Source organism: Anastrepha ludens, chromosome 4, assembly GCF_028408465.1.
Source record: "Anastrepha ludens isolate Willacy chromosome 4, idAnaLude1.1, whole genome shotgun sequence".
Lineage (NCBI taxonomy): Eukaryota > Metazoa > Arthropoda > Insecta > Diptera > Tephritidae > Anastrepha > Anastrepha ludens.
Window position 1 is genome coordinate 86,203,362 of NC_071500.1, and position 13,825 is coordinate 86,217,186.

A 13,825-nucleotide genomic window follows, 5' to 3' on the forward strand; every position below is an offset into this window, starting at 1 on the left:
AGTCAGTGAGCGGCTTCAAATGAGTTAGACTGGAATTGATTTCTCAAAAAGCGCAAACTGCGGTGCAACGTAGTCATTATTGATGATCTATCTTCGCCGTAAACGCTGCTTAATAAACCTGTCAATAGTGCTTTGGGTAACAGTGAAATACAAAGCATTTATCAGCCCATATTGTAAATATAACTTTGACGCTACACTGTAATCCCACGCAGATTCCTTACGTACCGCAAATAGCAGCCGCTTGAGCACTATAATGAAGTAAATCCCACGCGATCTGTGCAGTGCCAAGCAATTTAATAAATTTTCAATCAAACTGGCAACCCAGCACACAAGCACAAAACCATCACCCCTCGCTGCTGTTCAGTAACGGTGTATTACTTGTATTTGAAAACAATTTACGAGCACAGAAATTGTACCTATCACGCCACACACCCCCAGCACATTACCCTCACCCACGCTGGCCGCATGCGAGAATTGCCAATTTTTGTACACATTTATTTCTTGTATGCCGCAAAGAACCAACTATCTTTCAAGCTTACGCCCAGAGCTATCAGAAGCCGGTCTACCATATCGCAGCCCTTTTGCGACGTCACCGAGCCATTATTGTTGGCGCTGCTGTTGCTGTTGCTTGTGCCCATCCATATCACTGCAACACCGTGAAAATAATTGCGCTGTAAACATGACAATACCTTTGGAAAGGCGGCGACGGCTGGCGCACAGCACACGCGACACAGGACGTATTAAGGGCGAAAGCAGGCAAAGCGTGGTTATAAGCGGATGGTCAGGCTGCCAAAGACGCTGAAGCTACCACGGTGGGCAGTCGAAAGCAGCCATTGTTTGCTGGTATTGTTTTTATTCATATCTGCGCGCCTTTATATTGCATATACGTACATGTGTATGTATGTATGTGGTGTGCCAGTATATTGTTGTTGTAATGTATTGATATTGGTTTTGTTGTCAGTTGCCAATTTTACCCAATTTTGCGCAATTTTCTTCCGAAAATCATAGCATTTTTCCAGCTCTCTGCAATATTGTTTGGGAATCGTTAAAATTTTCAACGAAAAACAAATAAAATCCAGGCCCAAATCAGAAAAGGAAAATGGAAAATAAATGAGAAAAACATTGTGCAAAAAATATTTAATGCTTTCTGCGCATTTGCACTCACTCACATACATGCACACACACATCACTTTTGTCAATGGCTTAAGCCACTTTGGGTGTGCGTGTTTGTGTGTAGGTGCCGAATTTCCAGATTGAATGTTGGTTATTTTCTGCTTTTAGCACCCACGTACCACTCAATTCTCTTCCCACTCACTGTAACTGTTCCCAGCTTTTCATACTCACACACTTGCAATGCCATATTTCGCTTTCACGAGAAGGCCAATTATTTTTTTGCATTTTTTTCTTACAAATTTTTTCTGCTTGTCTTGAAGCGAAAAAATGGAAATAATTTGTGTGATTTGACATTCGGACAAATGAGATTTTCGCTCGTCCGTCTTTTTTTGTTTTTCTTTCATTTTTTATGTCCTTCTTTCAAGTTATTTATTTTATTTGCGTTAGGCCAGCTGTGAGTGCTGAAAATTTCTCACCTATCATCAGCGCTAATTTTTCATTTGCACTTCAATTTCATTTATGAATTTCATTCTCGGAAATTCTGTCTATTTATGAAAAATATACATATGTATATTTTTTTGTTTTTGCTTGCCCTCGCTGGATTTACAAATGTGGAATAATATGTAAAGAAGCGTTGAGAATGTAAATCGACTAGCAAATATTGACACTTCCCACAAAGTCACACTCTCGCATACTTAGGTGCATGCATATTTCTGAGTAAACACATACATATGGACAAGAACACATAGACGCAAAACTCAAATACTTAAACCAACAAAACTTTGAAAATTCGCAAATAAACATAAACAAGCGGCATTCACTTACATATTTATTCATATTTTTAAAGCGATGCATGTATTTGTGTGGGTGTGTGTGCGTGTATTTATCAGGGCACTCGAACAACATTCAAAGACAAACACTGCGGTTAGCTTGCAACACTAGCCGTTAGAGCAGAGATACGAGCGTGGCATTGCCCGCGAGCCATCGAACCATCAAGCCATCCGCCAACCGCCACCCTCGGCTCATTTATCATTCTCATATTCGCAATGTAACCCAATATCGGGACTTTGGAAAATATTGGTAAGTATTTTTCAGTAAAAACTCAAACGCAAATAAACGAAAAAAACTTAAGCATTTTCTACCCATGGCAATGTCCTGTGTATGTGATGTATGTGTATATGTGTGCATGTCAGTGCAATTTGTAGTTGAAAGGCATGCAAATCCAAAGGCAAAAGCGAATGCGCAGAGTCCAGCTGTGTCCGAGCGCATAACTAAATACAAGTACGTCCTGCAAGCGCAATAGAGAGATCCACAGGGCCACAAAATGGCGATAAATATTGAAGCAATGTCAAGCGTAGTAAAGGAGCGTAGAAGGCGCGCGGGTACCAGACAAAGTGCAGTGCATTTTTTTTCGTTCTTTGTTTGCAACAACAGCTCTGGTATTTGGAAAACAGGATGAATGCGACAAATGCGAGAGACAAATACAGGAAAAATAGCAGTTCCACGGTTGAGCAAGCTGACAAACGGAAAAATTCAGCGTAGCACTGGCTGAAACGGCCGAATAGCAACTTCATGTTAAGTGGAAATGGCAACATCAAGTAAAGTTTTCGAGCGAAAACAAAAAAAATTGGTAGACATACAGCAGCATTTTTTTGGAAGTTTATTTTGCAAAGGTATAGAAACCAAAAGGGTGAAAATGAAAAAAAGTGCAACCAAAAACGAAGCACAACATTCGCGAGGGAATGTTTAAGCCATAAAAGCTGAAGGGTTTGAAAAACCCGAACAATGGCATGCCTGGGGTATACAGATTTTCTAAACAAGCAAAAATGCAAAAGTTCTTATTGTGGAGAGGTTAGCTTCAAAAATTTGACAAAATGTGGTATCAGAGGGCACATAAAAGCAGAAAAGAGAACTAGAAAACGCCAAAGAAATAGAAACAGGTGCTAGAAGCAAGTTAAAGGTGCAGTCTGTTGTCCTACACACAGTGTTCCTCAGAGCAGCCATCTATTGAAAGCATAATTCGCGAGCATAATTTTGCGGAGCATATTAATCCTCCAAGGAGCCTATAAATTGCCTTTTTTTTTTTCCAACATTTCATTTCATACAATTTTTTTACGAATTTAATATTAATCAAATTTTAAAAATAAGGGTCAAAATGACCCACGCGGGTAAGGAATATGGGGTTAAAAGGTTTTACAGAAATATGCGTCATACAATTTTAGTACATAATATTTTTCAAATTTTTAAAAACAAAGGTCGACATGACCCAGAGAGTTAAGATATATTGTGTTTAAAGGTTTTACAAAAATATGTGCCCTAAATTTTAAAATAGAAAATGTTTCAAATTTTAAATATAAGGGTCAAAACGACCCATAGTGGTAAGAAGTATTGTGTTAAAAAGTTTAACAAAAATATGTGTAATTAAATTTTAATATATAATATTTTTCTAACTTTTAAAAATAAGGGTAAGAATTACCCACACAGGTACAAAATATTGGGTTAAAAAGTTTTACAAAAATATGCATCATAAAATTTGAATATACAATATTTATTAAATTTTAAAAAATAAGGGTCATAATGACCCACACGGGTAAGAAATATTCGATTAAAAGATTTTACAAAAATATGCGCCATTAAATTGTGTTATAGACCCTTGAAGGCTATGTTAACGGTAAATGTAGATTTTTTTTACTTAATTTAGATCAACTTGCGACCAAAAGAAAAACTTCAATGTACTCTAAAAACAATTGTATGCCGTTAGGGACGGCAGGAGCTTCCTCTCTGAGCCGTTTGATACCAAACGAGGTTTCAAATAGGATGACCCTCTGTCGTGTTAAACTAATGCTGCAAAATATTGTGCGAACCACAGATCTTAATCGCTCCGGAAAAAGAAGAGACCACTGTTTCTGACATTATCGGCATTAAAATCGCGCCGTTATTTCCGCTTTTCTAAGCTGGATAAAGAAACAAAGCCAATGGGTTTGGTAGGGAACGCAGAAATGACGATGTATCATACATTAAACAAGGAGGAAAGATCAGATGAAGAACTGGCGGCGGTTACCGCGAGAAAGAAACGATTAGTGCGCTTTGTTAAACTCGGAAAAAACTCTAAGGGAATAAAGTGCGTGTCCGGAGCTTCGAACATATGCGCTTCCGAACTGCTGTCACACACCAACCCGTTGAGCTACGTCGGCCGATACATTTCAAAATATTTTGAGATTTAGACAGGACGACATATACGCAGCTTCTCTTCGTGCAATCGAAAGTGGCTGTAAAGTCGACGAAAAAGTGTTTTTCGACGATTAGTTTTTTTTATGGTATTTTATGGAATTTGAAGTATTGTTAAAATCCAGCCGTTGACGGATTTATCAAGTCTTAAGCCACATTAATAACGTCCATTTTTTAATTTGCTCTTTTCGATAATACCATCGATAGGGCTTGATAAGCGAACAGAATGAACCAATGAACAAACTCTCGCTTAGCCGCCTGTAGGCTACCTTATCCGGGAGATGTGTAGCTAAGTAGGTAGGTGAAATGGTTGAGGTGCCTGTCTGGCACTCCTCAAATAACACTAAAGTATCGTATTGATACAATTATGAGAACTCCAACAGTTAGATACCTACAGCCAGACAAATCTGTTGATAAAATGGAGAAGATTGATGGGATTTAGGGGGGGGGGCACTGCCCCAGACTGTCGAAGAAAGGAGCACCCAGTGATCTTAATCGCCTACTTGCCAAACCCGGACACATACAGTCTCCTTCTCTGAAGGGTCCCCACAACTTCTGCAATGGGGGTGAAATGGTAACCCTAGCTTTTCCGCGTGTATGAATGGCGCGGAGTCCAAGGAACTATCTGAGTCCTCCGAAGTGTACTGGGGCCACAGGGATTCGAAATAGCACATGAAGAAATGGAGATCCATCTTTTCTGCGCTTTCCTAAGAAATAATTTGTGCAAATCTTCTTTAACAACTGTAAGGGGGAAGCCGATACCCGGGTAGGAGATTTCTTTGGCCAATTCAGTCCCCTTCCTGGCAAGTTCATCAGCTATTTCATTTCCCTCTATGTTCCTCTGTCCTGGAACCCAGATTAGAGAAATTTTACCTGAACAATCAAGAGATTTGATCTCCTCCTTACAGGAGTTGACTAGTTTGTATCTGCACCAAGGTGTTGTCAAAGCCTTGACCGTGGTTTAGCTACCGGAAAATCTGTTAATATCTCACTCGTTCCCACATTCTTCAAGCATTTTGCATGCCTGCAGGATCGCAAAGACTTCTGCTTGAAAAACACTACCAGTATACGGGAGATTAAAGGAGATAGATAAATTGGCTGATTTAGAGAAAACCCCTGCTCTGACTCCCGATTCCATCTTGGAACCGTCAATGAAGACAGAAGTGCAAGCTTCGGTGCAGATTTTTCCCTCGATCCAATGCTACCTATTTGGAAAGATTACCCTAGTACGACCCTCACACTCTAGTTTGCGGATAGAGGTATCTGTTCGAAATTCGGAGAATATGTAGCTATTCTTACTACTTTTGGAGTGAATAAAGGGGCCTGAAACTACATCCACACTTTTTTTGTTTGATTCTTCATCTTCAAAATCTCCCCTGAAACAAAGTTGACACGTCTAGAAGTTCTCTCTACATACATATGTATATCAGTTGAGCCCCGGTCATCCACTGCCTGACTTTCATCCCCCAATTCCAACCTAACTACTCTTACATATAATCGTATACATCCAGATCCCTTTCGAAATTGAGGCAGCGAAAGGTAAAATAAAAATTATATAGACAATATGAGGAGCGGCATACGAAAATGCTAATTTTAGAAGCAGGTCAAAAACGCACATTAATGGAACAGTAAACGAACATTTGAAATGGAAAAACTAACAAACAAAGTAAAAACTCAAGCAATTAAAAAATTAACTGTAAAATAAAGCAGTTAACATTATGAAAACATAGCAAAGGCAACTCACGTACTGGATACTCGTATATGTATGACTGTATAAAGAAAACAAAATGCAACCCAAGCACTCAAAAATTGAGTAATTTCAAAAACGACCAGTAAACATTTACGAACATACGCACACAGAAAGGCAACCAACGCAAAACAAAAAACGCCATTTACGAGCATTTTTTTACATCACGCCGATATGGATACTCCACCAACTTGCATGCAACATATTCATATCCTGCCGAAACACAAAATAAAAATAACTTACAAAAAATTGAAAAAAGTGTTATCTGACGCGCCTTTACATCGTTATGTAAGTTGTATGCATGTGTGGTATGTGTTATGCATACGCAAGAATGAGTCCAGGGGGGTTTTGAGGTATAATGGACCGAAAAAGATATGAATTCCTGAATATTTTTAAGTCCATTAAAAATAGATTTTCGCGAAATATTATTCAATAAATGTTGAGTAATTAGTCTGAGAATTTATTTCCAGAGCTTTCCAAGTTCTACCAATAAAAATGGTATTTCAATTATTTAGAGGCACGGGTGACCAGGGTCATAACTATTGAGAAAAATGGACGGATACCAGTCCTATCTGCTAAACCTTCAGTGAGCTCTGCTTTCAGAACACATCAAAAAATTGAAATAAAGATCAGGAAAACCCGAAAAATTACCATCTCTCTACCATAAAAGAGCTAAGAATCATTGATGGTCTTTTCCAGGTACAAACCATCTTCAAAAAACATCATAAGCGAGGAAATAAGAATGAAGCTAAGCCCCAAAAATTACCACCTCTCTACCGTGAAAGTTCTCAGCATCTTTGATGGGCTTTTTCGGGGACAAACTTTCGTTCAGCAGACATCAAAGGAAAGAAATATGGATGCAAGCCCACAGAACTAATATTTCTCTACCACGAAAGTTCTTAGAATCTTTCGTGGATTTTTTCAGGGACAATTCTGGCTTCAGATAAAAAAGAAATAAAAGGCAACACATCAAAGGAAATAAAGATGGAAGCAAATCGATTAAATTACCACCTCTCTATCGTGAAAGTTCCTAGAATCTTTGACGGAATTTTTCAGTTACAAACCTGCCTTCAAAAACCATCCTAAAAGAGGAAATTGGTTGTAGGTGAACCCAAAAAATTACTATCTCTCTATCAGGAAAGTTACTTAAATCTTTCATGGGCTTTTCCATGGAGAAAGGTATTTCAGAACATAGCAAAGAGAAGAAATAAAGATGGAAGTGAACCCAAAGATTTACTATCTTTCTACCAGGAAAGTTCTCAAAATCTCTGGTTGGGTTTCTCAGGAACAAAAGTACCTTCAGAACCCATCAAGGTGAACCAGAAAAATTATCATCCCTCTGCTATAAAAGAACTCAGAATCTTGGATGGACTTTTCCTTCAGAACGCAGGATAATGTTTTTCTTTCTTGGGTTTTCCGGAACAAATATGCTTTAGATGGCATCAAAGAGAGGAAATAAAGATGTAGGTGGACCCCAAAAATCACAATCTCTTTACCATGAAAGCTCTCAGAATCTTTGGCGGACTTTTTCAAGGACAAATTTGCCTTCATAAAACATCAATGAGAGGATATAAAGACGGAGGTGAACCCAAAAAATTGCTATATCTATACTAGGAAAGTTACTAGAATGCTTGATGAGTTTTTCATGGACAAACTTGCTTCAGAAGACATCAAGAAGACATATTTCACAAAGTTCTCAGAATCTTTGGCGGACCTTTTTTGAGAGACAACTGCATCTTAAGAATACACCAAAGAAAAGAAATAAAGATAGGGATGATTCTGAAACATTACGATCTCTCCACAATGAAAGTTCTCAGAATCTTGAAAGTTTTTCAGTGGACATTTTTAGAAACAACTCTACCTACAGAATACATAAAATACATGCATACACAGATGTAAGAGTACTATAGGATGTGGCAACCTAACGAAAACTCTTGCTGGAGATAGTAAAATAAAAAAAATTAAATAAGCTCCCCTTTTACTAGTTTTGCAACCACCAGTTTTTGTAAATACAAATGGGCACATATATAACAGCTACCGGCAACTACTGCACTTGCATAAATATACACATATGATGTACGTAATATGCGCCACAAACGTGCCACAATGCTGCCACCAAAAGTGGACGTGAGTGGTGGCCGAGCACTCAATTTTAACTTTCGGCTAGCCTGCTTTTAGGCGTTTTTTCGACATTCTCCACACGCATTTTTTTTTATTTACCTTTCACAATTGTTCCTTTGAAAGTTATGAGTTTTTGTGACATATTTCAGCAAATTTTTTGACAATTTTCCGTTATAGCAATGGCTTAAATGTGACATTTACAGTTAAAAGCAGAGTGGATATGCAGGGAGCTTAATTTAGTTTTGCAGTGCTTTGATATTTAATACTTGCATTAAAGGAGTTGTTCGTTTTGATTACGTTCATTGATAGGGTTTATATTAACATAAATCAAATGATGTGTGTTTTTTTGGAGTATAAATATACTAAAGAGTTTGCTTATGCATAAAATTTGACATGCGTTCATTCCACACTGCCTTGAGGAGAATATGCAAATTTCGAATGAGTATGAATTTACTTACTGGTATATTTCCTTATTTAAGTCAATGGTAACAAACTTACGTACTAGATTTACAAGCTTACATAAAAACTTAAGAACTAAAATTAACGGACGGACATTAGGAAAACTTTGACCAATGTAATTATTTGGAGATCTCATTAGGTGGAATTCACTGAAGAAGACGGGACTAAGTGTCTGACATAATACTAGACACTGCAGGCAAAACTGCTTCTGCCGTGACGCAGTTGGACTGAGAGGCACGATTAAGCTGCACGCACTCTAGGAATCTTAGAAACATCAAGACCATCTCCAAGATAACTGACCAGTGCGCATCCATGTAGGGTCGCAGCGGATACTTATCCACCCACTTCGCCTCAAGGTATTTAAGAATGGACGGAGTGCACTATCTGTGTAGATGGAATGGCAAGTGGAAGAGTATTGTGCGAGCAAAGCTTAAGTTTAGAGTCGGGTAACTGCGGTGCCTTCTAAATAGAGGTAACTACTTGTAAAGAAGCAGTATACTGGCTGCTCACTAGGGCAGCTAACTTTAAAAATATAAAGATCTATTATGATATTATGGACGGCAATCATAGTCCTAGGCTCACTAAGGGTGCACCCGAAATTAGTTTTAAGTTTAACTAACTGTGCGACAATCGTGGCCGGAAGTGCGTAGGTTCAAATCTCCGTGCATGAACATCAAATATTTAATAGAAAACGTTTTTCGAGTGTATTTTTGAAAAAAACTCCTCACAAAACCCATTTGCCCTTCGAAGTCGAAAGTGTGGAACAACATCAAGACGCAAACCACTAATAGAAGTGGGCGCGCTAATTATTTATTTATTTTGTCACTATATCAAAAACGTAAGTGAATTGAAAGTTAAAGGGGAAATGCCTGACTTTGCCTTCAAGTGCAAGCTCAAATCACAGGAGCATTACAAAAAACTGAATAGTTGAACATCTTATTGGGTGGGCAGTCCATTTTTTGCCTTGGCTTCGGCCTTGAGACAGTCCAGAAACGAGTCGCAAGGTTATGCAGAGTTTTGAGTGAAAGCAGAAGTATGCCCAGTCACATAATCACTCCAGCCATGACACATACATAACAGGTACCGAGAGAGTTTCTAAGGCTTACCAAGCAGAAGCTCTCGATAATGTGGATGAACTTTAAAAAAAGTTCGATCTCTACTCGCTTAGCCGAATGGGTTGGCGCGTGACTATAATTCGGTAGGATATTTTTCGAAGACAACTGTGGACACGGAAAAAAAGGTTTTTTCTATAAGAGGTCATTCCTCAGCACGCAACAGTAAACCTCCGAGTGTATATCTCTTAAAGCTGTTCATATTAAATTAATTCTCCACCATACGTAGCGGGCATAAAATTGGGTAGGCAGTCCATTTTTTTAACGATTGCTAGAAGCAACCCACAAATTGGAGAAGGAGCTCGGTCAAAACTATACAATAAAGACTATTTATCACCAATTACACTGCCCTGCAAATTTCAATTTTTCTGATGCGAATAAGATGTAACCTAGTGCTCCCGAAGGGAATTTTCGCGCTGAGCACGAATCCGAGTTCAAAAATTTTCCACCACGTCAGGTTTTCGAAAAAAAGGGGGTTGAAACCCCTAAAAATAGCGTATTTGGCCATTTTTCAAAAATTGTGGAGCAGAACCCTGACGTGAAGTAATTGAAGGTTGAACTTTGCTCTTTGAAATAAGCCCAAACCCAAATTGTTCGCATGCACCCTTAGAGTAGGGAGTGTACTTATGTCTACGAGTAGTAGAGTAGGGGGTGTACTTATGAATTTGATTTTTTTATTTCTTTTTAAATGGAATGTTTGACTTCAGATTTGTAATCAGCGACACTAAATACCTTAGGAACACTGCACTTTTCATTATATCTTATCTTGGGTGTAGATAAGTTCCTATGTTCATTTTTTTCTCTACCCCCGTAGACATAAGTACACCCCCTACTCTAAGGGTGCATGCGAACAATTTGGGTTTGGGCTTATTTCAAAGAGCAAAGTTCAACCTTCAATTACTGACAATAACGAAGATCGTAGCACGTTAGGGTTCTGCTCCACAATTTTTGAAAAATGGCCAAATACGCTATTTTTAGGGGTTTCAACCCCCTTTTTCTCGAAAACCTGACGTGATGGAAAATTTTTGAACTCGGATTCGTACTTAGCGCGAAAATTCCCTTCGGGATCACTAGGTCCCATCTTATTCGCAAAACCGATGCAGGACAGTGTTATCTATCTATCTGAAGGATAAAGAGGTGGTACTGTCTTCTCAAGACTAAGATTCAAGATCTTGGTTTTAATTTTGTACAGATTTGGATATTAGCCACGTATGGAATTTTAACATTAGAACACACAGCTTATATACATAGACATAGCACAGCGAATAAAGATGCAGCGGCTCCGCTGGCCCGGTCATATCTCCCAAATGAAATTCGATGTGGTACCAGCTGGTGATAGCAGAGGAAGAGAAAGGGCTCCTCTGCTTTGGAAAGATCAGGTGAAGAAGGACTTACTTTCACTTGGTGTGTCCAAATGGCGCCGTTAACACGAGAAAGATACGGATGACGCGCTTTGATAAACTCGGCCAAAATCGCGCAAGCGATTATTCGGTCAATCAAGAAGAAGAAAAAGACACACGGCTTATCTCATATCCGTAGCTTGCTATGGTTCAAGTAATCCTCTTATCCTTGCCATCTTCCACATTCCATCCTCCTGTTAACGGTGTCATAGCGAAAACTTAGAGCCACGTTTAATTGAGCCCTACTCCTTAGGGGTAACCAACTAACCTCAAACCCCCCTCTACCTTAGCTAACTTAACCCGCCGTCTTTATAATTTTACGTCATCGCGAAAGCCAAGGTATCCCCCATAAAGCATCCGTCGGTTCAAAAGATACAGATCAACCGACAGATATTTTAAGAATAACCGCCTGTAGCATAGTAATTCTATGGATCGCTCTATAAACTCCTTTTCGCAAAATAATTACCCACAGTTCCTCTTTATTCGAATGCATAGCATACAGATACAAAACGATATTTACAAATCGACTGAAGACCGCTGCAACTTGTAAAAATACTCTCTCTTAATTCCTGTTCTCCCTGATGCGACATAGGGCCTCTACAAATCGCCTCCAATGGTCAGGAACATTCGGGATGACTTTGACTTCTTTGAAAGATTTCCCTGCAACCTTAAGTTCTTTCTCGAGAGTTCTCTTCCAAGTCCACCTAGTGCGTCCTTTTCTTCTACTTCCTTGAGGCTTCCAATCGTGTGCTTGCCTGTATATTTATGTGGGATCCTTTCGAAGGCTATGGCCAATCCACCTCCACTTCCTCTGCTTTATTTCAGTCTGAATGGGTAACGGTTTACAATTTGCCCAAACCAAAGCTCTCTGTTGTTCATTATTCTGGGCAACCAAATCTGCAACAATCTTAAACATTTGTTGACAAAAACCAGCAACTTATTTGTGAGCAAGTCTGTCATACCGTCTGCTGCACCTTCGTCCGTAGAAATTACATTTCCCAGGTAGGTGAAGGTTTAGGCGTTTTGAATGCTGGAACTCATAACACTAAAGCTATTTCTTGGATCCGCAACATTTACTTAAAGCGATTCAGTTTTTTCCTCATTATTCTTCAGCACGACTTTCTTTGATTCTTCCATCAGAACGTCGAGCTTCTTCTGCATGTAAAAATACTGGCCGGACCAAAAACGCCATCGGAAAATTACCTAAACTTTGTTAGTCAATCCAATGCCGCAGAATTAGTGAGCACCTGTGAAATCAGCGATGATTTAGCACCTTAAAGGTATGCGGAAAACTGTATGTTTGTATGTATGGACTGGTTTGAATTGTAAGATTTGAATTTAATTCCAACTTCTTCACTTCATAACTGGCAACCAAATGTAACTTTAAATGTCGTACCAAATTCATGACCGAAATTAAAAAACGGTCCATTTTCTTGCATTAAGACAGAAAGCAAAGAAAAACTATTAACTTGTGTTAAATACTTAGTGTATGGAATACATCAAAAAGCCAACTCTACACGTGCCTCGCCCCGTCCTACCCATATATTCATACATATGTATGTACGTATGTATGTAGGTAGAACCTAACTTTGCCTTGCTACACAGCGAGATGTCAATGATTAAAAGTTTGCGCCCTCATCAGCACCACTGACCAGGCAAGAACTTTTAATAATGCAAAGTTATTTTCTTTTTTTTTTCGTTGTTTTCTTTTTCTCTTATTTTTTCATTTTTTTCTACTTCACTACTCTTTTCATTCCTTTACGTTTTTTACACAGTTCATTAAACTTAAAATATACGCATTTCTAGTTTTCTAAACGAGGAAGAAGTACGAGTGTGAGAAAAAGAGACTTGGAGGGAAAGAGGGTGATATTAAGTAAGTGGTAGCGGCAAAAGTTGGAGTGTTGAATAAAGTGAAATTAAAAATCGTAAAAAATACTCACTTTACGAGCGTGGCACGCGAAACAGTAAGCGCAACGTCCTTGGCAAAGGAGCAACTTTCCGTTGCGCGGTAACTAAATACTTTTAGTAGTAGATAAAAGTAAGAATCCAAGTAGTAGTAGCAGTGGTGGGGGTAGTAATACCAGTATATGTAGTGGTGGTGGCTGAAGGCAGACGCATGCAGTGCTGGCTGTTGTAGCAGCGTTGATTGCTGGCGTAGGGAAAAAATGCGGACTAATTTGGCGTGCGCAGCGATTGCATTCCTCGCATTCAGCGATTTTATTGCCAACTATTTGAAAATTAGTGCGTATTTTCCAGGTGAACGAATGATGATAGGTGTGTCTGTGTGTGTGAAGTTGTTGAGAATAAAGAAAGTATGAGAAGTATAAATAAAGTTTTTGTTGGCTGAAAAGACAGAGAAAATTAAAGGAATTAGAAATGTTAGCAGACTGAGAGGATTACTCGCTTTTATTTTATTTGTTTTATTGCATTTTTAGTTATTTTATATTACGAATGAGTGTAACTGTATAATAACTACAATAAAATATTAAATGCACATAAAATTCTGTACAATACTGAAAGCAATCGAATGAAATCCGATACAAGTACTTAATGATGAAAAAGTGAAAGTTTGAAGTTGAAAAGGACTGCAAAGATTCAGGTGGGACCCATATGGCGTACAAAATGATAGGAGAAGCTGAAAGATA

General features: G+C 38.6%; 1 protein-coding gene across 1 annotated transcript in view; it reads right to left on the bottom strand.

Moving 5' to 3' along the window:
- LOC128860053 (uncharacterized) overlaps positions 1–13,519 on the bottom strand; it is a 130,723-nt gene extending 117,204 nt beyond the window's left edge. The window contains exon 1 of the mRNA XM_054097281.1: positions 13,121–13,519. The gene's annotated coding sequence lies outside the window, so the exon portion shown is untranslated. The remainder of the gene's footprint in view (positions 1–13,120) is intronic.
- Between the last annotated feature and the right edge of the window lie 306 nt (positions 13,520–13,825).